The sequence below is a fragment of the Syzygium oleosum genome, unplaced genomic scaffold, assembly GCF_021117445.2.
Source record: "Syzygium oleosum isolate NSW1041296 unplaced genomic scaffold, Sole_v2.1 Sole_v2.24, whole genome shotgun sequence".
Taxonomy (NCBI): Eukaryota; Viridiplantae; Streptophyta; class Magnoliopsida; order Myrtales; family Myrtaceae; genus Syzygium; species Syzygium oleosum.
The window spans coordinates 5,059,050-5,082,466 of record NW_026607508.1 but is presented as its reverse complement, the minus strand read 5'-3'; the positions used below and the strand labels follow the sequence as shown (position 1 = coordinate 5,082,466).

General features: G+C 45.7%; 1 pseudogene; it reads right to left on the bottom strand.

Annotated features, from left to right (window-relative positions):
- Positions 1-1,425: 1,425 nt before the first annotated feature.
- On the bottom strand, positions 1,426-15,234 carry LOC115692172 (G-type lectin S-receptor-like serine/threonine-protein kinase B120; annotated as a pseudogene).
- Positions 15,235-23,417: the final 8,183 nt, after the last annotated feature.

The window sequence follows — 23,417 nt, the reverse complement described above, 5'->3', positions numbered from 1 at the left end:
TTCAATTACCGATTTTACAAAAACAAAATTTTGTAAGACTAATACACAACTTCTTAAGACATCTACACCTGATATTACCGCTTTGCAATACACATAATTTCTATTTACTTGATTAAATCAAGTAAAAATTGGACACTTTAATTATGATTTTTTGTCTATACAATGCAATTGCATGCGCAAACGTTTATTTTTTGTTTATAATCACTAACAACATTTCCATACTGGAGGGTATTTGTTCATTGTTGCTTTCAATTGTAAGCAACAGATGATCAAAATAGCCAATGAATTAACATTATTTGAATTATTATCTTAACTAATTTTTGAAGCAATTTAAATTGAAAGATTCTTAGAGAAGTCTCTTCTTGAAAGAGTAGTATGGATAATAGATATCGTTAGATTTAGATCATGCAAAGTGCAAAAGCAAAAACAAAAAACACAAAATGTGAAGGTAATCTATATATTGAATTACCACGTAACGGTGACACGTGATATAGTTGACCAATAGAAATTAAAATACATTCATACATGGCACCAAATAGGATGAGATTCATATCAAAACGTCAATAGTGATTGATCGAATACAACACACCGTCATCTACAAGTAGTGTATCAGTCATAAAAATTACTTTTTTCCACCTAGAAAGCCTTTTGAAAAAGAAGAAGAAGAAAAAAACACTTGATTGAAATCGTGCTTGTGGCTGATACTAGGGGTGAGTAATTGGGTCGGTTAAACTTGGGAACTAGCCTGAACTAGCTTTAACCAGCTAGAAGGAAACTGATCCGGTTTTCGATTCTGAAAAATGGGAATTGGCTTTAACTAATTTGTTTTCAGATTCTACACCCTAAACCGACTGGTTCTACTTGGGAAGTTGGAACCTGCAAGACCAATTCCATGGTAAAACTTGAAACAAAATCGGTTTATCCGTAACTTTATGTGAGTCCTTTTTTTAGAATGGAAACAATTTGTTGAAATTAAATATGGTGACGTATTATTTTCAAACAAAAACAATTGTACTCCTGTTTGACACAATACATATTGTATATATGATTAAATGAAATTCAAAAAAAGGAAAAGAAAGTCTCTGCTGGTTCTAAGAATAACAAAGTCGATTCTAGGTTTGGAATCTATCCATCTTGAGATCGATCCCTAGCCAATACCGAGTACATACGACTTCAACTAAAATTTTTTTCCCTGAAATGTACAATAGGTTATTTAGTTTTGCGTTTTTCACCATCCAAATAATCCGCACAATCCATAAACACCCAATAACTTCCTGCTTAATTTCCACGTGTCAAATCCTAAAAAAATAAAACAAATATAACCAAAACAGAAAAATCTCACGCTCGCCATCAGCAATGAGAGCATAACCACTCCACTCCCCCATTCGCTGCTCTTCCCCAATCCCATCACCGCCACAACCACCGTCACCGCCTCCACCGCTGCCGCCGCCATCTTCCGTCTTGACCTCCACCACAACCCAATTGGCCACAAAGCTCCCCAGAAGCCTCCTCCACCAGCACCCACTCTACACCCCAACCCACCCCCACATCTCCCACCATTTCAAGGAGAAGATCCTCTGTCTCGAGATCATGGGCATCGACGCGAGCCGAGCCCTTGCCCTCAAACAGTCCCTCCGCGGCACCTCCCCCCCACTTCATCCACTCCGTCGTCTCCTTCCTCCCGTCGAAGGGCATCCACCAGAAGGACCTGGCCAACTTAGAAACATTCCTGTAATTTGTCCCAGACAAAGGTCCTATATCACGTCCGAACGGGACAAACTAACATATCCCAAGGAGTAGGAAGCAGGAAGTAGGAAAACGATTTCTGATCGTTATTTTTCACATTCCTTCAATTACTTCTCCTATATCATCTTACGGTTCAACTCCAGATGATCAAATATTGTTCGATGCTGCAGTTCGATTAAAGAGAAATCGTTCATGTAACCAAAGGTAATTTCAAGTGACATGATCTCAAAGAGAGAATGAGGCCATGAGAGTGGATCGGAACATAATAGACTTAAGTTATTGGACGAGTACATTGTTTAATGCATAAATACTCTTACACTCCTCCGCATGCATAAGTTGAACTTTGGCCGAAAACTAAAGTGTAGACATAATAGGCAAATAATGATATGGAGAAATTTGAATTCAAAACCTTCTGCTTAGGCCTAGTTTAGTATTTAAATACTATAATATTCATCACGCAATAGATTTCAGTGAATACACAGAAGGTAGAATATAGAATTTATATATGCTTAAATTTTAATATGTCAAAGGGTACTTGTAGAATTGATATATATCTCAAGTACATGTATAATTCTGATAGAACCAAAGTGGTGAACTGGATAGAAATGACGACTAATAAACAGGCTTTTTAACCTCACAATTTTAACCTTAGAAATGGTAGTCACAATGCTCAAGTGATCACACACTGGAATTATTATTCTACCTTCCGTTGTATAAGAGAGAAATCAAGTGACAAAGGATGTGACATTCCGAATTTTGGCCCATTTTTGGGATTTATAAAACGTATAATTCGTCAGTGCGCTTATAATAAAATCTCGCCCGGAACTGATCACTCCTGGGTTTTTTTATTATTTTTATATTAGAGATTTCGCTAGAATCGCACTCGATCGAATTTGGCCGTTATTTAGAGCCCAAACTTTGGTGTCGAATTTCTCGGAGTTCCGGGACGAATTTAATTGGACGGTGTCGATATTATTGTGGCCAGCGTCGGTATTACCCGGAGTATGTGAAAAGTGAATTTTTGACCGGGTGCGGATTTGGACTGGTAGACCTCCCTCGTGGTGTGTTTTGGCATATTTTATTTTGGACATTTTCCTATATTATTAATTAGGATTATAGGGGACCGTTAGATCGTTTTCGGGTTTGAACCGTGTCCGTTGGATCGCACTCGAGTGAGAGGTTTGACTTTGAGTCTCTCTCTCTCTCTCTCTCTCTCTCTCTCTCTCTCCTCCCTCTGCCGCGGTGAGCACGTCCCCTCCGCGCACGTCCCACCCCCTGCCATGCGCACGTTTCCCCTTCCCCATGCAACCACTCTCTCTCTCTCCTCTTCCCTTATTTCCCTTTTCTTTCTTCTTCTTCTTCTTCTTCTTCTTCTTCTCTTTCTTCCTTCGCCCGACTGGTTTTGCTCCGCCGTGCCCTGCTCGCCGACCGCCGTTCCGCCTCCGCCCGACGCCGCCCCACCAGCCGCCGATGCCGCCGTCCTCCTTGCGCCGTCGTCGCGCCGCCGTGTCGCCCGGTAGCCCCGCCCGACTCTGCCTTCTCCTCCTCCCGAGCGCGTGAGCTCGGCTCGCCGCCCGTTTCCGCTGCCGCGAGCCGCCGCCGCGAGCCGCCGCCGCGTCGCCTAGCCGCCCAGGTCGTCGGCCGCTGCCGCCGCCAGCCCGCCTGTCGCCCGCTTGTCCGGCTAGATCGCCGCCGCTGCCCCCTTTTCAGCCCGGCTTCTCTCTCCTCACCTCGCCCTCACCGCCCGGGCCGACCTCCATCTCTCCTCCACTCGTCGGCTGCCGCGTCGCCGTCGCGCACTGCCGTGCCGTCGGCCTGTGCATGTGCCCGCCCGGTCCGCCCCCCTCGGCCCTAGCCTCCTCTCTCTCTCCCTCTCGCCCCCACCCCCGGCCGACCTCCACCCTCCTGCAGCTCGTCGTCGTCGCTCGCCACCGTCGCAGCTGCCCGTTGCCGTCGCCGTCGCCGTAGTCGCCGCCGCCGCCGATCGCCGCCCCGACCAGGCTAGCCCGGCCCGGCCCGGCCGGCCCGGCCCGGGCCGTGGCCGAGCGGCTCGGGCCGGCTCGGGCCGTAGCCAAGCAGCCCAGGCCGGCCGGGCCGTGGCCGAGGCTCGCCGGCGCCGTGCCCGTCCGACCGGGCGCGTCGCCCATCCGACCGGGCGCGTCGCCCGTCCGTTCGCTCGTGCGCCCCACGGCACGCCGCACGGCCATCGCGCCGCGCGCCGGGCATGCCGATCGGCTATTGTGCCCGCGTTGGCCGGCCACCGCGCTGTTGGCCCGCGCCCGCGCCCGGGCCGTGCTGTTCACCCGGGCCATTTTGGGCCCCAGCCGACTTTTCCCGGGCCAAACTTAGGTAAGTGACTTCCTAAACCCTACCTAGTACTTTGGGTATTTTTAGACTTGTTTAGGGTGAAATTTAGTACCGGCTTAGGAATTTAATTAGGCGTGGGCTAATTAGACTGATTGTGCTTAATTGGTGAATTATTGTGGCGATAATTGTGCGGCTGATTTAGTGATTGACTGAGATAAATATGCCTGACTGAATTGTCGTGGCGCTTGTGGGTGAATTGGATTATTTGAATGTGCCGACATGAATGTCGGATCGGTGGACTGATGTGGGGAGTGTGAATTAAATTGGTTGTTAGAGTGTGTCAGATTGACATTGGTGTGAGCTTGGTAATTTGATTGTGAAATGTACAACGTGTTAGATGACAGATTGTGTGGTGGTGCATGTGCATGAGAGAAATGTCCTGAGGCGTGGTTACGCGGGACTGAGCCCGGCTTGATCTGAGGGCTGCCAACCTGAGGCGTGGTTACGCGGGTGTGGCTAGAAAGGCAAGTAATGACCTGAGGCGTGGTTACGCGGGTCGAGAGAAATGTCCTGAGGCATGGTTACGCGGGACTGAGCCCGGCTTGATCTGAGGGATGGCCTGAGGCGTGTTGACGCGGGCCGTGTGAAAGGACCTGGGAGGTCGTGAGAAAGTTGCTCGGCCACGCATGCGAATTGAGTGCGATTGAATTGACTGGTTGAATTAGTTGGAGTGATTGAGTGAAAGCGTGGTTGGTGTTTGGGCGATTTGTGATGTGTTATTTAATTACTATTATTGCCTTATCACGTGACGACTAACGTGTAGAGTTGGCATAGACTTGATGGCGAGGTAAGTACAATGATGCGAATTTTATATGTTATGGGGTAGATTGCATGTATGACTTGTCTGGGTACGCATTGGCCTACGTGGGGTTTAGGGGGTTGCTTATTGAGACTCGTTCGCACGGTTATTATATAACCATTTCAGATCCACGACCGTAATCGATTCGGAGATGTCGCCAGAGCACCACAGGGATTGAAGAATAGATCATTTACCCTGTCTTTTGAGTACCTTTTGTAGAGGAGATAAGCTTGTCAACCACCGCCCCCTTTTGAAAATTGTGGTTCTAAATTGATAGCCCGAGTTATCATTTTGTATAGTGACTACTTTATGATGGTATGCAATTATTGTTTCGTGCTATCCCTTTGTCATTGTTTATTGTCTGGGTTAATTAATTTTGCTTCCGCTTGCCTTTATTGTTGGGTGTTTCGTTTGGGTCGGTGACGCGTCCTGGGACGTCGCGTTCAATGATCGACCATTGAGGGATGACCGCGCGCTCGTAGGGTGCGGGGCGTGACATCCCTGTTTATTTGGTATCAGAGCAAGGTCAGCTCGATCCAAGTGGTCGAAACCCGGGTGATAAGGAGCGATGACTTTGGGGTAGTCGGTTAGGGAGTCTTGTGTGTCATGCGTATCCCGGATCGTATGATTATGATTCTTGAGTGGTTTTTATGCAATATTATGTGAAGTGCAGGTGCGTCAGGACTTGAGGTAAGTGCACGAACTCTGTTGGTTGTGATTGGGTGTTGTTGTGGTTGGCTGCCTGCTTAATGAAATGTGTTGTGATGCACTGCCTAGGGCTTAGACTGGTATAGTTGGCCTAGGTTTCTAATTCCTGCGTGGAATTTAGCAGGTGAGCCTTGTGAGGACCGGTAAGATGAGCGGTCGAGGTCGAGGTAGAGGTCGAGGTAGAGGTCGAGGTCGAGGTCGTATAGCCCCGCAAGCTGGAGTTGTGGGGGATCCCAGATTGGATGAAGTGTGGAGGGTACTTGAGGAAGCGGGATTATTATCGGGTAGACGGACGGGAGAAAGGAGCGCGGCGCCATTCTTTGCATACCGGTGAGATCATAGGGAATAATGGAAATCAGGGGAATAATGTGATTAGTGGAAATCCGGGTATAGTGCGAGTAAATGCGAACAGGCCGATGTCCAAGCTAGTTGAGCAATTTCTGAGGTTGAAACCCCCGAAGTTTGATGGGAGAGGCGACCCCGAGGCTGCACCAAGATGGGTAGAAGAGCTAGAGAAAGCTTTTGAGGTGCTGGGGTGTACTGAGGAAGAGAAAGTGACGCTAGCAGTCTATCAGCTTCAGAATAATGCAAGTGATTGGTGGAGGGCCACCAGAGGTCAAGTATTCCCCGCTGGTATTGCCCCGAATTGGATTGTCTTCACTGAGACCTTCAACGGCAAGTATTTCTCGGAAAGTGCCCGAGAACAGAAATTGGCTGAATTTATGGGGCTCCGCCAAGGTCAGAGATCGGTAGATCAGTATGAGGCCGAGTTCGCAAGACTGTCCAAATTTGCCCCCAGGATGGTGGAGGACCCGATGGACAAAGCTAGGAGGTTCCGGAATGGGTTGAAGCCGGACCTTCGCAGTCAGATGATCTCGTTGAACTTGAGAGGCTACAATGAGATATATGAAAGGGCTCAGGCAATTGAGCGAGATCAGATGGATCGAGATGCCGCTTCTGGATCGCGGTATGCCCCGGCTAGGGACAACCGTCAACTGGGGAAGGGACCCATGACGGGAAATAGTCGCTTCGTTCCGCCCGCTCGGAGGAATATCGGGAAGCCAAACCGTTACCAGAACGCCCCGTGTAGGTTGTGTGGTGGAAAACACGGGAATGGACCTTGCCCAAATAGGGGCGGAGCATGTTTTACATGTGATGGAAGGGGCCACTAGATGAGAGAATGTCCAAACAACAAGCAGGCCGGGTCACCTGCACTTCTGCCGCCGCCACCGCCCCAGAATGGAAATCAAATTAGAGCTATCCAGCCGGCCAATCAGAATCGGCCGCCGGCCCAAGGACGGGTATATGCAATGGCAAGGAGGGAGGCTCGGGACGCGCCCAGGCGTGGTCACGGTACGGTCTCTCTCTCGTGATCATGCTTGCTTATGCCTTGTTTGATCCGGGCGTCGCATTCATTTATATCCGAGCAGCTTCGTTGAATTATCTGGGATTGAGCCAAAATTGCTTGATGTTATGCTGTGTGTGACTACTCCGCTGAATGATAAAGTGCTGATTACGTTTGGGTGTCCCGATTGTAAAATAGTGATTGGCGATAGAGAAGGAAGGAGAGATTTGGCGGTATTATGTATGCATGACTTCGATGTGATTGTCGGTATGGACTGGCTAGTCAAACAGAGAGCTGTTATGGACTGTAGTAGCAGGGTGATCCAGTTTAATCCGGCTGGACATCCTAGATTTGAGTTTGTGGGAAACCGAGGAGGAACCTCAATCCCCTGGATTTCGTCGCTCGAGGTAACAAAGCTGTTGGATGAAGGGTGCCAAGGATTTCTGGCAAATGTAATCGATTCGACGGCTGGAGAGCCGAGGCTAGAAGGCATAGCCGTGGTGTGCAACTTTCCCGATGTCTTTCCTCAGGAATTGCCGAGATTGCCACCTGATAGAGAAGTGGAGTTCGCGATTGAGTTAGCCCCAGGGACGGAACCGATCTCGAAAGCGCCTTATAGGATGTCACTGTCGGAATTGAAGGAATTGAAGGTCCAAATGCAAGAGTTATTGGATAAAGGCTTCATTCGCCCTAGTGCGTCTCCATGGGGAGCTCCAGTGTTATTCGTGAGGAAAAAGGATGGATCCTTGAGGTTGTGCATTGACTATAGACAATTGAATCAGGTGACCATTAAGAATAAGTATCCGTTGCCAAGGATTGATGACCTATTTGATCAGTTGCAAGGGGCGTCAGTGTTTTCAAAAATCGATCTGAGGACTGGCTATCACCAATTGAGGATCAAGAAGGAGGACGTGCCGAAGTCGGCATTTAGGACGAGGTATGGACACTATGAGTTTACGGTGATGCCGTTTGGACTGACGAACGCCCCTGCAGCGTTTATGGATTTAATGAATCGGGTATTCAAGGAATTTTTAGATCAGTTTGTGATCGTGTTCATAGATGATATTCTAGTGTATTCAAAGAGTTCTGCCGAGCACGAGGTACATTTGGAAGAGGTTCTACGGACCTTAAGGGAACACGCACTCTACGCTAAGTTCAGTAAGTGCGAATTCTGGCTTCACCGAGTGGCGTGCTTAGGACATGTGATATCCGGAGAAGGAATTGCGGTGGACCCGACAAAGATTGAAGCCGTCACGAATTGGCCGAGACCGACAACAGTAACCGAGGTTCGGAGCTTCCTCGGACTAGCAGGTTATTATAGACGCTTCGTGGAGAAGTTTTCGGCATTAGCGATGCCGTTGACGCGGTTACTAAAGAAGAAGACGAGGTTTGAATGGACGGATAAGTGCGAAAGGAGCTTCCAAGAATTAAAACAGAGATTGACAACCGCGCCAGTGTTAACGATCCCGTCAGGCCCGGGAGGATATGAGATTTACAGTGACGCGTCATTAAGAGGATTGGGATGCGTGCTAATGCAACACGGGAAAGTAGTGGCATACGCATCGCGACAGTTGAGGCCACATGAGCAGAACTATCCGACGCATGACTTGGAATTGGCCGCGATTATTTTCGCTCTTAAGATTTGGAGACACTACTTGTGTGGGGAGAAATTTCAGATTTATACAGACCATCAAAGTTTAAGGTACTTGTTCTCCCAAAAAGGAATTAAATATGAGACAGCGCTGTTGGATGGAACTCCTTAAGGATTACGACTGCGAGATTATGTATCACCCTGGAAAAGCTAATAAGGTAGCGGATGCACTGAGTCGGAAATCGAGCATCGCGCATATGATGGTCAAGGAGTGGACTCTGTTGGAGGGAGTTCGGGATTCGGAATTTAAGTTTGAAGTGAATCATGTCTCAAGTCTACTTGCAGCGTTGAGGATTGAACCAGAAATACAGACTAAGATTAAGGCTTTACAATCGACGGACCCGGAGACTCAGAAGATTTTGAGTATGGATGCCACAAAAAGGAAATCGGATTTTCAGGTATCCGAGGATGGAATTCTAAAGTTCCGTGGACGGTTATGTGTACCCAGTGATACAGAACTGAAGGAAGAGATTTTGTCTGAAGCACACCGTAGCAATTACAGTATTCACCCGGGTAGTACGAAAATGTATCAGAACTTGCGACAACATTATTGGTGGAACGGCATGAAAGTGGACGTAGCCAAGCACGTGGCCAAGTGTTTAACATGTCAGCAAGTGAAGGCACAACATTGTAAGCCGGGTGGAATGTTGCAGCCATTGGAAATTCCCGAGTGGAAATGGGAACACATCACGATGGACTTTGTAATGGGATTACCGAGAAGTCAAAGGGGTCATGATTCGATTTGGGTGGTAGTCGACCGATTGACAAAGTCGGCGCATTTTCTACCGGTACGAAAGGACTTCGCCTTGGAAAGGTATGCCGAGATTTACGTGCGACAAATAGTCCGTCTCGCACGGAGTGCGGTGACAATCACTTCAGACCGGGATCCTAAATTTATCTGCCGCCTTTTGGAAAAGTCTTCATGCGGCATTAGGAACGAAGTTACAGTTTAGCACGGCCTATCATCCCCAGACGGATGGCCAGTCTGAAAGGACGATTCAGACCTTGGAAGACATGCTTGCGAGCATGTGTTTTGGATTTTAAGGGTGGTTGGGAGGAACAGCTACATTTGGTGGAATTCGCCTACAACAATAGCTACCAAAGAAAGTATCGAGAATGGCACCATTCGAGGCACTCTATGGCGGGGCTTGCGGAACACCGGTTTGTTGGGATGAAGTTGGTGAGAGGAGCATCACAGGTCCCGAGTTGGTTCAGCAATCAGTCGAAACAGTCAAGGTAATTCGGGATAGGCTTAAGATCGCTCAGAGCCGCCAAAAGAATTATGCGGACCGGAGACGTAGACCTTTGGAATTTCAAGTGGGGGACCACGTTTTCCTCAAGGTATTGCCTATGAGAGGATTATCTCGGTTTGGTAAGAAAGGGAAGTTGAGCCCGAGATACGTGGGCCCATTCGAGGTCTTAGAGAGAATTGGTACCTTGGCCTATCGTCTCGCGCTACCACCAAATTTGTCTCAAGTGCACAACGTATTTCACGTGTCAATGTTAAGAAAGTATGAACCGGACCCGACCCACGTGCTGAACTACGAAGAGATAGACATGGACGACAGAGTGTCATATGTGGAAAAGCCAGTACGGATCGAGGACAGAATAGAAAGAGTGCTGCGGAACAAGAAAATTCCGATGGTCAAGGTGATTTGGGAGCACCATGGGACTGAAGGTGCGACGTGGGAAAGTGAAGAGTTGATGCGACACCAATACCCCCATTTGTTTGAATAGTTGGGTTGGATTGTAAATTTCGAGGACGAAATTTTTGTAAGGGGGGAAGAGTTGTGACATTCCGAATTTTGGCCCATTTTTGGGATTTATAAAACGTATAATTCGTCAGTGCGCTTATAATAAAATCTCGCCCGGAACTGATCACTCCTGGGTTTTTTTTATTATATTTATATTAGAGATTTCGCTAGAATCGCACTCGATCGAATTTGGCCGTTATTTAGAGCCCAAACTTTGGTGTTGAATTTCTCGGAGTTCCGGGACGAATTTAATTGGACGGTGTCGATATTATTGTGGCCAGCGTCGGTATTACCCGGAGTATGTGAAAAGTGGATTTTTGACCGGGTGCGGATTTGGACTAGTAGACCTCCCTCGTGGTGTGTTTTGGCATATTTTATTTTGGCCATTTTCCTATATTATTAATTAGGATTATAGGGGACCGTTAGATCGTTTTCGGGTTTGAACCGTGTCCGTTGGATCGCACTCGAATGAGAGGTTTGACTTTGAGTCTCTTTCTCTCTCCCTCTCTCTCTCTCTCTCTCTCTCTCCTCCCTCTGCCGCGGTGAGCACGTCCCCTCCGCGCACGTCCCACCCCCTGCCATGCGCACGTTTGCCCTTCCCCATGCAACCACTCTCTCTCTCTCCTCTTCCCTTATTTCCCTTTTCTTTCTTCTTCTTCTTCTTCTTCTTCTTCTTCTTCTTCTTCTCCTTCTTCCTTCGCCCGACTGGTTTTGCTCCGCCGTGCCCTGCTCGCCGACCGCCGTTCGACCGCCGTTCCGCCTCCGCCCGACGCCGCCCCACCAGCCGCCGATGCCGCCGTCCTCCCCGCGCCGTCGTCGCGCCGCCGTGTCGCCCGGTAGCCCCGCCCGACTCTGCCTTCTCCTCCTCCCGAGCGCGTGAGCTCGGCTCGCCGCCGTTCCCGCTGCTGCGAGCCGCCGCCGCGTCGCCTAGCCGCCCCCGTCATCGCTGCTAGCCGGCCAGCTCGCCCGTCGCCAGCTTGTCCGGCCAGATCGCCGCCGCTGCCCCCCCTTCTCGGCCCCAGCTTCTCTCTCCCTCACCCTCGCCCTCACCGCCCAGGCCGACCTCCATCTCTCCTCCAGCTCGTCGCCGCCGCGTCGCCGTCGTAGCTGCCCGCTGCCGTCGCCGCGCTATGCCGCCGCCGGTCCGCCCCCCTCAGCCCTAGCCTCCTCTCTCTCTCCCTCTCGCCCCCACCCCCTGCCGACCTCCACCCTCCTGCAGTTCGTCGTCGTCGCTCGCCACCGTCGCAGCTGCCCGTTGCCGTCGCCATCGCCGTTGTCGCCGCCGCCGCCGGTCGCCGCCCCGACCAGCTAGCTAGCCGGCCCCGGCCAGGCCCGCCGAGGCCGTGGCCGGCGGCTCGGGCCGGCTCCGGGCCGTAGCCAAGCAGCCCGGCCAACTCGGGCCGTGGCCGAGCTCGCCGCGCGCCGTGCCCGTCCGACGAGTGCGCGTCGCCCATCCGACTAGGCGCGTTGCCCGTCCGTTCGCCCGTGCGCCCCACGGCACGCCGCACGGCCATCGCGCCAGCGCGCGAGGCACGCCGATCGGCCATTGTGCCGCGTTGGCCGGCCACCGCGCCTGTTGGCCCGCGCCCGCGCCCAGACCGGTACTTTTCACCCGGGCCATTTTGGGTTCGAGCCGACTTTTCCTGGGCCAAACTTTGGTAAGTGACTTCCTAAACCCTACCTAGTACTTTGGGTATTTTTAGACTTGTTTAGGGTGAAATTTAGTACCGGCTTAGGAATTTAATTAGGCGTGGGCTAATTAGACTGATTGTGCTTAATTGGTGAATTATTGTGGCAATAATTGTGCGGCTGATTTAGTGATTGACTGAGATAAATATGCCTGACTGAATTGTCGTGGCGCTTATGGGTGAATTGGATTATTTGAATGTGCCGACATGAATGTCGGATCGGTGGACTAATGTGGGGAGTGTGAATTAAATTGGTTGTTAGAGTGTGTCAGATTGATATTGGTGTGAGCTTGGTAATTTGATTGTGAAATGTACGACGTGTTAGATGACAGATTGTGTGGTGGTGCATGTGCATGAGAGAAATGTCCTGAGGCGTGGTTACGCGGGACTGAGCCCGGCTTGATCTGAGGGCTGCCAACCTGAGGCGTGGTTACGCGGGTGTGGCTAGAAAGGCAAGTAATGACCTGAGGCGTGGTTACGCGGGTCGAGAGAAATGTCCTGAGGCGTGGTTACGCGGGACTGAGCCCGGCTTGATCTGAGGGCTGCCAACCTGAGGCGTGGTTACGCGGGTGTGGCTAGAAAGGCAAGTAATGACCTGAGGCGTGGTTACGCGGGTCGAGAGAAATGTCCTGAGGCGTGGTTACGCGGGTCGAGAGAAATGTCCTGAGGCGTGGTTACGCGGGACTGAGCCCGGCTTGATCTGAGGGCTGGCCTGAGGCGTGTTGACGCGGGCCGTGTGAAAGGACCTGGGAGGTCGTGAGAAAGTTGCTCGGCCACGCATGCGAATTGAGTGCGATTGAATTGACTGGTTGAATTAGTTGGAGTGATTGAGTGAAAGCGTGGTTGGTGTTTGGGCGATTTGTGATGTGTTATTTAATTACTATTATTGCCTTATCACGTGACGACTAACGTGTAGAGTTGGCATGGACTTGATGGCGAGGTAAGTACAATGATGCGAATTTTATATGTTATGGGGTAGATTGCATGTATGACTTGTCTGGGTACGCATTGGCCTACGTGGGGTTTAGGGGGTTGCTTATTGAGACTCGTTCTCACGGTTATTATATAACCATTTCAGATCCACGACCGTAATCGATTCGGAGATGCCGCCAGAGCACCACAGGGATTGAAGAATAGATCATTTACCCTGTCTTTTGAGTACCTTTTGTAGAGGAGATAAGCTTGTCAACCACCGCCCCCTTTTGAAAATTGTGGTTCTAAATTGGTAGCCCGAGTTATCGTTTTGTATAGTGACTACTTTATGATGGTATGCAATTATTGTTTCGTGCTATCCCTTTGTCATTGTTTATTGTCTGGGTTAATTAATTTCGCTTCCGCTTGCCTTTATTGTTGGGTGTTTCGTTTGGGTCGGCGACGCGTCCTGGGACGTCGCGTTCAATGATCGACCATCGAGGGATGACCGCGCGCTCGTAGGGTGCGGGGCGTGACAAAGGAGGGATGATACTTGGTCATCTAGGCGAAATATCTGTAACTATTACTACATTAATGGTGGAAGCTTTGTGAATCGGCCCGATAGGATCGAGTGTTTTCACATGTCTCCCGACTGAGAATGCAGGCTGTGATGGTTGGGTAAGTGGGACGGTATCGCCTCCTAGCATACGAACCACCAATGACATGGTCGGTCAATCCGCCGAGTCTTTCTAATCGCACAATAGACCGATGTGTATGCATTTTAGCCGTTGAACTCCATCACATGACTCCTTCATTGATGGATCGGTAATTTCCAAGCCTCGACCTTTGGACCATAACTTCCATGCCTGTCATTTAGCAAGGAAAATAAGCAAGGACAGCTGCACGAAATTCTTGGATTTCCATATTAAAAAGGAGTGGTGACCAGGAACAGACAAAGGTGAGAAGGCTTTCGTACTCTTGGAGATGAAAACCATTATTCTTACGCCTGCCTATCATCTCTAGCAAGAGAACTCCAAAACTAAAGACATCTAATGTAACGGAAAAGTACCCATTCATTGCATACTCTGGTGCCATGTATCCACTAACCAGAATTATGTGATGAAGATTAATTTGTTGGAAGTAACAAGCAATGCAAAGTAGTTTTCTATATGGAACTTCTAAAATATGAATGTGCTCAGTTTGGTAACGTTGAACTGAATCATCAGAGTTCTTTGTTGGCCTAGTGAATCATTCAAACATATGATGGATCTAGAAGATATTTAAGCACTTACTTGGTTCCAACAACCCTATTCATGTTGGCCTAGTCTTGATTTACACCGAAGATCCTTGCCATTTCGAAATCGGATATCTTTGGATTCATCTTGCCGTCCAGTAAATATTGCCAGCTTTCAGATCCCTCAGGATAATTCTTAGGCGAGAATCCTCATGCAGATATAGAAATCCCCGAGCTGTTCCACAAGTGATGTTCATGCGCATCTTCCAATCTAGAGATTGCCCCATATTTGAATAAGTCGACGATGAGAGACTCAAATGAAGCTCAACTTTATAAAATTAAAATTAATTAGTTATAAAATTAATTGCATCAGCTAAAAGCTCAAATAAAAAAGGAAGACATCCAGGCTTTTGTTGGGCATGTATTCATAAATCAAGAGTTTTTCATGTTCTTCCAAGCAGCATCCCAATAACCGGACAAGGTTCCTGTGTTGTAGTCTAGCAATCAAGATGACTTCATTCTTCAACTTGATGAGTCCTTGGCCTGAGGTTCTTGAAAGGCTCTTAATTGAAATTTCTTTTCCATCCGCCAATGTGCCCTGAAACATCGTAAAGTCAGTAGTGAAATCCCTGTTTGAGGATTACTATTGATAGCCAAATTCGATTCCTTTATTGTTACAGATAATGACTTTGCCAGTTTGCCACTATTAGAAGATTTCCCTATTTTCCACATAAATAGGTGTTGAGTCACTAAAATGCTTACCTTGTACATAGGGCCAAACCCACCTTCCCCAAGTTTACATTCGTTGGAGAAGTTTGCAGCGGCCGTGCATATGACATCTAATCGTAATCAGAGAGAATTCATGAGAATCCACCGGCTTTTCTCCTTGACAGTTATCTGTTGGATATTGTCGTGCCGCGCCTTTTGGCACGCTAAAGAGGTACTTCCATTTGTCACGAATGGGGAAACTGTTCCTGAATGAGCTACTAGGTTCCGATACGGATATTTCGCTCAAACGTCCCACAGACATCTCATCACTAGACAAACGGGGGCTTCTCCCAGACCATACCTCACGTGACAGCAGGTTGTGATTTTTATCTTTCTATTTAATCTATGTTTTTGATTTGGAGTGGCCACTAGTCATTATTGGTAGGTTGACTAGAAACCTAATCGGGGTATGGGAAAAATAACACGATTCTGCGAACCAGAGATTCTGAATACGGGGACTTGATTATGCTAATGATCCCAAATCGAGATCCCAACACCCTTTCGGTACCTAAAATAATATGATGTGTCTAACGTGCCACATGAGTTTCCAAGGTCTATCCACTACTACTAACCATTCTAAACGTGAGAACTCAATCAATCAATATAAGCAACACAATCAATTGCAATCAAACAAAACAATCCTAATTTGGGTCTCTAAAATGAAAATCAATTCAAAACACCAAAACCGTAATAAAGCCCTAAAGACTTATTCATTCAATGATATGTGTCGTTTTAGGGTTTAGGGTTTTTTAGGGGTAAAAACCCCTAAACTAAGGATTTTCTAAAAATGCCGGTTAAGCACTTCTAAAAATTCCAATTTCACTTGCAAATGTTGGCCACAATGTTTTTGGAGTCATTCTGTAAAATTTTGAAATTTTTCATTTTTTTTTTGGAAACATTTCTGAGAACTTCTTTTCCCGAGAGCTAATTTTTATTTTCCGAAATTTTTTTTTGAAATTTTAAATTTTTTTTTTAGATTTTCGGATTTTCCAATTTTTTTTGTATTTTCCTGAATTTTTCACATTTTTTTAAATTTTCTAAGATTTTTTTGAATTTTTATGAATTTTTTAGAAATTTTCCAATTTTTATTAAGTTTTCTAAATTTCTAAAAATTTTGAATTTTCTGAAATTTTTTTTATTGAATTTTCTATTTTTTTATGATTTTATAGAATTTTTTTAGGATTTTTATTTGATTTTCTCTATTTTCTAATTTTTTTAGAATTTTTTTTTTTTTTTTTTTTTAAAATTTTTCCGTTGAAAGTTTGAACCAGACCGGCCTGGTTTGGACCGGTCCGACCAAGTGGACCGGCCAGTGCTGGCAACGGCCATCGCCCCGGCGAGCACGACGCCAAAACGTCACCATTTAGGCCTATCATCTCTTCGGCATTTCGCCAAGCACCTAGTGTGTATAATTCTAGCTTTGTTCTTGTCAAGGCTGCAACTTCGGACCGAAATCCGATGACCTTCCGGCATCCTTTCTATCATGATTTTTGTTTATGCATTAACCTTGCATCAACCTCTAATCATCTAACCACCTCAGTTCATCATCGGGCCTCTGTCAACCAGTGGAAATTGAACCTAAAGAACCTAATATAAAATTGAATCAAATCAAGCTTTTCTGGCCTTTAGATCACTACATAATCTGCCCTAGCCGTCTATGTTGATTCAGACAATTATCAAAGCACAAATCGAGGTCAAGAATCACTAACTTGAGTGGTTTAAACCACAAATGGCATTCCGGCAAGTTCAGAAAAAAGCTCCGACGAAGGTTTCCTTAGACGGCCAACTCGGTTTGATGCGATTTAATCCAAGTTTTGCAATCAAATAATGAGAAATATGTTCAGAAAGACGTTTTAAGCATCCAGAAACTCAAAATCACGAAGAGAATTGCATGACTAAGCATGTTTAAGCTAAGATCCTATACTGGAATTTTATCAAAACCATGAGTATTTGTCAACTTTACCTGCTTCAATGAGAATCAAAATGGAGTTCCCGAGCTAATCAGCGCCTGTGGAGTGGTTCCTTATCACTTAATCTCCAAGTTGATGGTGTCAGTTTCTTCGGGGAGCTCCTGGATTAGTCGGCCGAGTGCGATTTTCAGGCCTCGATGACCAGCTTTGTTATAGGTCCTCCGGTGAGGAAACTCACTATTGAGACAGATTTGCCGGTGCTTTTCCGGTCGGAAAAGCGCCGATTACTCAGTCTCCGGGAATCTCTACTCACCCCACGCTCGATCTTTCTCTCTTTCGCCGTTTTTCTCTCTCTCTCTCTCTTTCTCTCTATCAATCTGTCAAGCACCTTCTATGCCCGGGATAATGTTCTTCCTCCCATTTTGTTACCTGATTTTCCAGTCTAAAGTTGGCTATCACCGACTTGGGGTTGGTTGGATCAAATCTTCGATGCCAGCAGGAATTGAAGTTTAAAACGTGCTAATTAGGTTGTATTAAGTCGGCAAATAGGCAGGCACAAGCTAATTTTTCTGGGCTTAATATGCTTTAGACGAGTCGGGCGAAGAAGGAGACCGACCCAAGTCGGGTCAGGTTGACCCAGCCGACCCGACAGGCCCGGGTTGATCTAAAATCACAAATTAAACCTGATTTTGACCCAATTTTTCGATTTCAACTCCAAAATTGAATTCCTCATCACATTTCGCACCCATATATGTAATTTGCCCTAGTTTTTATCACTATTAAACCCAAAAATTTCAGATTGTAAATTCAAATAATTGGGAGTTTTGTCTAATTCAATATCCAGATAATCTGATTGGGCAAAATTGGTGCCAAAATTGGATTACCCACACTTGATTAACTCTAGAAATGATGGTCTCAGGGTTCGACAATTTCGAATTGGTTATGATCCCCAATTTCGATTTAAAATTCTTAATTTTCAATTGAATTTTGGGGCTTTTTAATTTCTTCAGCAAACTGTGCAATTGGACTGACCATTATGCAATTCAAGGTCCCATAATCATTTGTTGTGAAGACACTACGGCCGAAAAAATGGCTAGAAATGAATTAATTGAATTTTTTATTCAATTTGGTCTTGATTTTACCCAAGTTTGGGAAAAGAACATTCCCAATTGATTTTTTCTAAAATTGATGCTGTATTAATGAAATTAGATTTAAAATAAGACTAATGACTATTTTTATGGAATTTTTGGATTCCATTTGCTATTTTTCTTGATTTTCACCCTTATTTTGACCAAAAGAAATTAAAGAAAAATTCAGGAAAATTTTTTAAAATTTTATTTTTGGTTTAGAAATAGGTTCCTAAGCTTGGTCAAGGTTCCTAATCCTAATTTTGTGATTTTTGGAAAAATTAGAAAAATAAGTTAAAAATCAGATGTCAACAGAAATTCTTCTCCAATTTCTTGTCTCATGAAGTAACTGAACCTCTTGGTTGTTTTCCTTCTCTAAGAGCCCAAGAGCGTACCCTCATAATGTAAAGGTTAGAAGATGGTCATTCCAATGGCAAGCAAGATGAATTCATTTATTCCTTTCTTATATCTCTTTGTCCTCTTTAAAAGAATGCACGAACCAATTAATAAACACGATCCAATTACTGAGCTAATTATTGCAATCCACAGAGCTTTTCTTCGTTTGACCCCTGTCAAGACAAAGTAATTCCTTGCATCTAATCATACCATAAATCTGCCGATTTTAGTTTTTCACCAAGTGTAAATAGTACCAGCAATTCAGTGAAAGCAAGGAAGAATGATAATAGTTTAGATCGTAAAAGCAAGTCAAGTGCACTTGATACACAAAACAGTTTAAATTGAGAATAAGAAGCAATGGAACGATACCATTATATGTTTACCATGACAAATTGAGTGCACATTTTGAGTATTGTACAACTCATACCTCTAATGCTGGGCTTAGTGCTGGTGCTTGTCCTCTAGGTTCCCCATAAAAAGGATACAGTTTGTACCGCACATTACAACTCGGCTGAAGAACTCTTGCACCTTGCCTTCCGTCGCTGATAAAGGTAAGAAGTTGACCGATCGCAGAAACCAAGCAACTCTTACAATCTAAGTTTGATAAGTTGGGGGTGCACTGCGCAAGCTCATGCAATGTCATTGAACTTGAGACATTAACCTAGATGTGTCAGAAGTTTAGAGGATGGAAAGCGATTGAAGATTGGAATTGTGTATTGCTTTTCATATCAAACAAAGTGAAATTACAGCCCTATTTATAGTACAAGAAGTCTAGATGATTAGGGAAAGAAAATATACAAAATAGAGAATAAATGATTCCCTAAGATTGCCTGATATGCAATATTCTAATTTTCCACCAATACACCATTCAAGATCAATTAAGATCAATCAGCATCGGCAACGGTATCTTCAACACTCCCCCTCAAGCTTGGCGGTCTATACACATCAAGAACGCCCAGCTTGCTTAGTAGATATGAATGTTGCCTGTGACATAAAGCCTTTGTGAAAATGTCTGCGGGCTGTTCTGTTGTTCTTATTCCTTTTGTTTTGATCACCCCATTCAATCTTATCCCGATGAAATGACAATCAACCTCTATGTGCTTTGTCCTTTCATGAAAGACTGGGTTCATTGCAAGTTTGAGAGCAGCATCATTGTCGCGAGAATAAGACAGTTGGTTCTTTTACCCATATACCGAGATCTTGGAGTAGACCTCTTATCCGAGACTATCTCGCAACTAGTCTTTGCCATTGCTCGATATTCTGTCGCGATGATAAAGAAACAGCTTGATTGTTTCTTCGTTTTCCATGAAAGTAATGAGTCTCCCAACTTTATACGAAAACCCGTAATAGATTTCCTACTCATGGGACAAGTAGCATAGTCCGTGTCACAATACGCTGTCATTTCCATGTTGTTGTCCCGAGATAATAATATCCCTAATCCCGGACATCCTTTCAAGTACTTTATAACTTTCAATGCAAGCATTCATGTGAGACTGTTTTGGGGCATGCATGAACCGGGCCGAGAATCACCGCATAGCAAATGTCGGGTCTGGTCATGGTCAAATAAATGAGTTTCCCGACGAGTCTTTGATAGCGGATGGATCTTTAAGCAAAAGATCCTTGTTCATGGGTGATAATCCTTTATCATACTCACTGTCGTCAATTTGATATTCTGTTCGATTGGAATAGCAATGGCTTAGATCCCGACAATCCCGCTTCCGAAATGATCTCCAAGACAAATTTGCGTTGGTGAGAAAGATGCCCTTATTCGATCGTGCAATTTCTATCCCGAGGAAATATTTGGGGGATCCCAAATCCTTAATGTGAAAGGTAGAGTGCAGGTACTTCTTGAATTTCTCAATGGCAGATGCATCATTCCCCATAATCAGTATATCATCAACATATATAAGTAAGTAGATTGACGATGTACCTTGTTTCCATGTGAATAATGCATAGTCGTGCCTGGATTGTTGGAACTTTACATTTGTAAGTGCATTAGTGAATTTGGCATACCACTGACGAGAGGCCTGTTTGAGCCCGTAGAAGGATTTACGAAGACGACATACACTATTCTCCCCTGTCTGCGTAATCCCTGCGGGAGGTCCATGTAAATTTCCTCTTCTAGATCCCCATGGAGAAAGGCATTGTGGACGTCCATCTGATGGAGAGGCCAATCACGAAGAGCCGCAATAGAAAGGAAAGACCGAACGGTGACTTCTTTTGCCACCGGTGAAAAAGTTTCCGTATAGTCGAATCCTTCTCGTTGTGTGAATCCCTTCGCGACTAATCTGGCTTTATAACGTTCTATGGATCCGTCTGCTTTGTACTTGATTTTGTATACCCATTTACAGCCTATGGGTTTTCGATGAGGTGGTAGAGGAACGAAATCCCAAGTCTTGTTTTCCATTAGAGCTCCTAATTCATCTGCCATTGCCTGTCGCCAACGAGGATCTTTGGTAGCCTCGTCATAGGAGGAGGGTTCCTGATGCTCAGAAATTTTGCTAATGCAGCACATATGTTCGGGTGAAAGGTGAGCAAAACTAACATAGGAAGTAACAGGGTATTGAGTACCAGATTTACCCAAGGAGGAGCAAATATAATCCGCTGTCCATGTAGGTGGTCGGATTGTGCGGCCCGAACGACGAGGATTCACCGGTGCAAATGAAATATCATCTTGTGATTCAAGAGAGACATTATTCGACGATTCGGGAGAACAAGTCTTAGACATTGCTGGTGGTGAATTGTTGGATGCCCCATTATCCATATCTGGTGCGAGACTTGCATCAACATCAGGGGATGCTAAGGAAGGTGTCACCTGTGGGAGCATAATCAATTGTGCTTGTGGGGGATCATCTTCACTTAAAAATAAATGATGAGAAGTAGCCAGATCTTCTTCCCGATGTGAAGATAACTTATCCTGGAATGGGAAAGTATCCTCATGAAAAATTACGTCTCTACTGACAAAGAATCGTCCAGTGGAAGGATCAAGGACTAAATATCCCTTTTGAAGAGTTGGATATCCCATAAATACACACTGAAGGGCACGAGGACCCAATTTGTCCCGAGGGCCAACTGTAGATACATAGCATAAACATCCGAAAACACGGAGGTGACGAATGTCTGGACGTTTGCCAAATAATAACTCGAAAGGAGTCCTTCCATTGAGAATACGAGATGGCATCCGATTGATTAAGTAGGCTGCTTTGTGACCACACAATCTCCCGAACATTTCCGGAATTGAAGCTTGGTATTTAAGGGCTCGAGCAACTTCTAAGAGATGACGGTGTTTTCTTTCGACAATCCCGTTTTGTTGGGGAGTGTAGACACAAGAACTTTCATGAAGAATCCCATTGGAGAGAAATAATGAAGAGCATTCATGATTAAAGAATTCACGAGCATTATCAGTGCGAATCCGTTGTACGGATTTGTGAAACTGATTTTTAATTAAGATGAAAAAATTCTTGAGATGAGAAAGTACTTGGGCCTTGGATTGCATGAGAAATACCCAAGTTGCTCGTGTATGATCATCCACAATTGTGAGAAAATAACGCGACCCATCACGATGTGGAGTGTGATATGGTCCCCATATATCCATATGTAAAAGAGAGAAAGCTTGATTGGCACGTGATGTGCTTTTTGGAAAAGGAATTCGTGATTGTTTGGCTAATGGACATATAGGGCATTTGGGATGAGGAAAGGAGGCACTGTGGCCTAGACGCTGATGAAATAAAGGGACATTTCTATTATTATGGGCATTACATAAGATGCTTTTATTTGAAGGAAAAGGTGCAACATCAAAATCCTTGGGGAATGTGGCCCAAAAATAGAGTCCCTCGTGATTTTTACCCAAGCCCATCAGTGTCCCAGTCAAAAGGGCCCGAAAGAGACAGACATCAGAGTTAAAGAAAACCCGACATGAGTTGTCTTTGCAAAGTTTGGACACGGAAATGAGATTAAAATGAAAGTCTGGAATGAATAGAACGTCTTTGAGTGTGATGAAAGAATTTAGCTGAACATTTCCAATTTTAGCAACGGAAGTGTCACTTCCATTCGGAAGACGTACGGAGGTATGAGGGGAGGACTTGGTAATTTTGGAAAAGAAACGTTCATCGCAGACTATATGGTCACTAGCACCTGAATCAATAATCCATGCTTTATTCGAAATAGCACTCATCAAACAATAGGAAATACCTGCATAGCTAGGCTTTTTGTCCTGTATTCCCATCTGATTTAAAGCCCTCATAATTTGTTGAAACTGATCATTATTGATGGGCTGGTTGGCCTTGGCATTTGCCGCTATGGAGACATCTCGTTCCCTTTTTTTTGCCGGCTTTCCATGCAATTTCCAACAATTTTCCTTAGTATGATAAGGACGTTTGCAATAATCGCAAAATTTACCTTTGCCTTTGTTGGATTGAGCCTTTGATGATGTGGCAGAATTTGGACTATTAAATCCTTTCCAGGCGGGTGCTGATGTAGCGTGATGCTTGCCGTCTGATCTGGGTGCCGCGAGGATCAGTGATGAACCGTCTGATCTTGCCACACTCCCTGGGCCGTCCGATCGGGTGATTAAATCGTGGCTGCTCGTTCCAAATGAAGATACTTCATCTTCTTCCCTGAGGAACCCTAGTGCCGTGGGTGAGTTTCTTCCATGGCCGGACCTCAATGCCACAAGCTGCTGCTCCGGCGAGGCCTTGGCCGCAAGGACGACGCGGTCCCCCACCTTCATATACTCTGATGAAGCCAAACGCTGGGATTCCTCCTTTTCCCGTTCTTTCATGGCTCGATATTGAGCCAATGTGGTCTCGGGTCCTTCCAATTTTTCCTCGGCCATTTCGAGTTCGTTCCACAGTGCGGACAACCGGTTGAAAACGACAAATCGACAAATTTCCTTGTTTGAGGTCTGATAGGGCTTGAGTTAGTGAGAAAATTTTAGCCCTGTCAAGTTTCCCGTACATTTCTCGCAAATTTTCCCATATTTTCTTCGCGTCTTCAGTTGGAGGAAGTCCGGC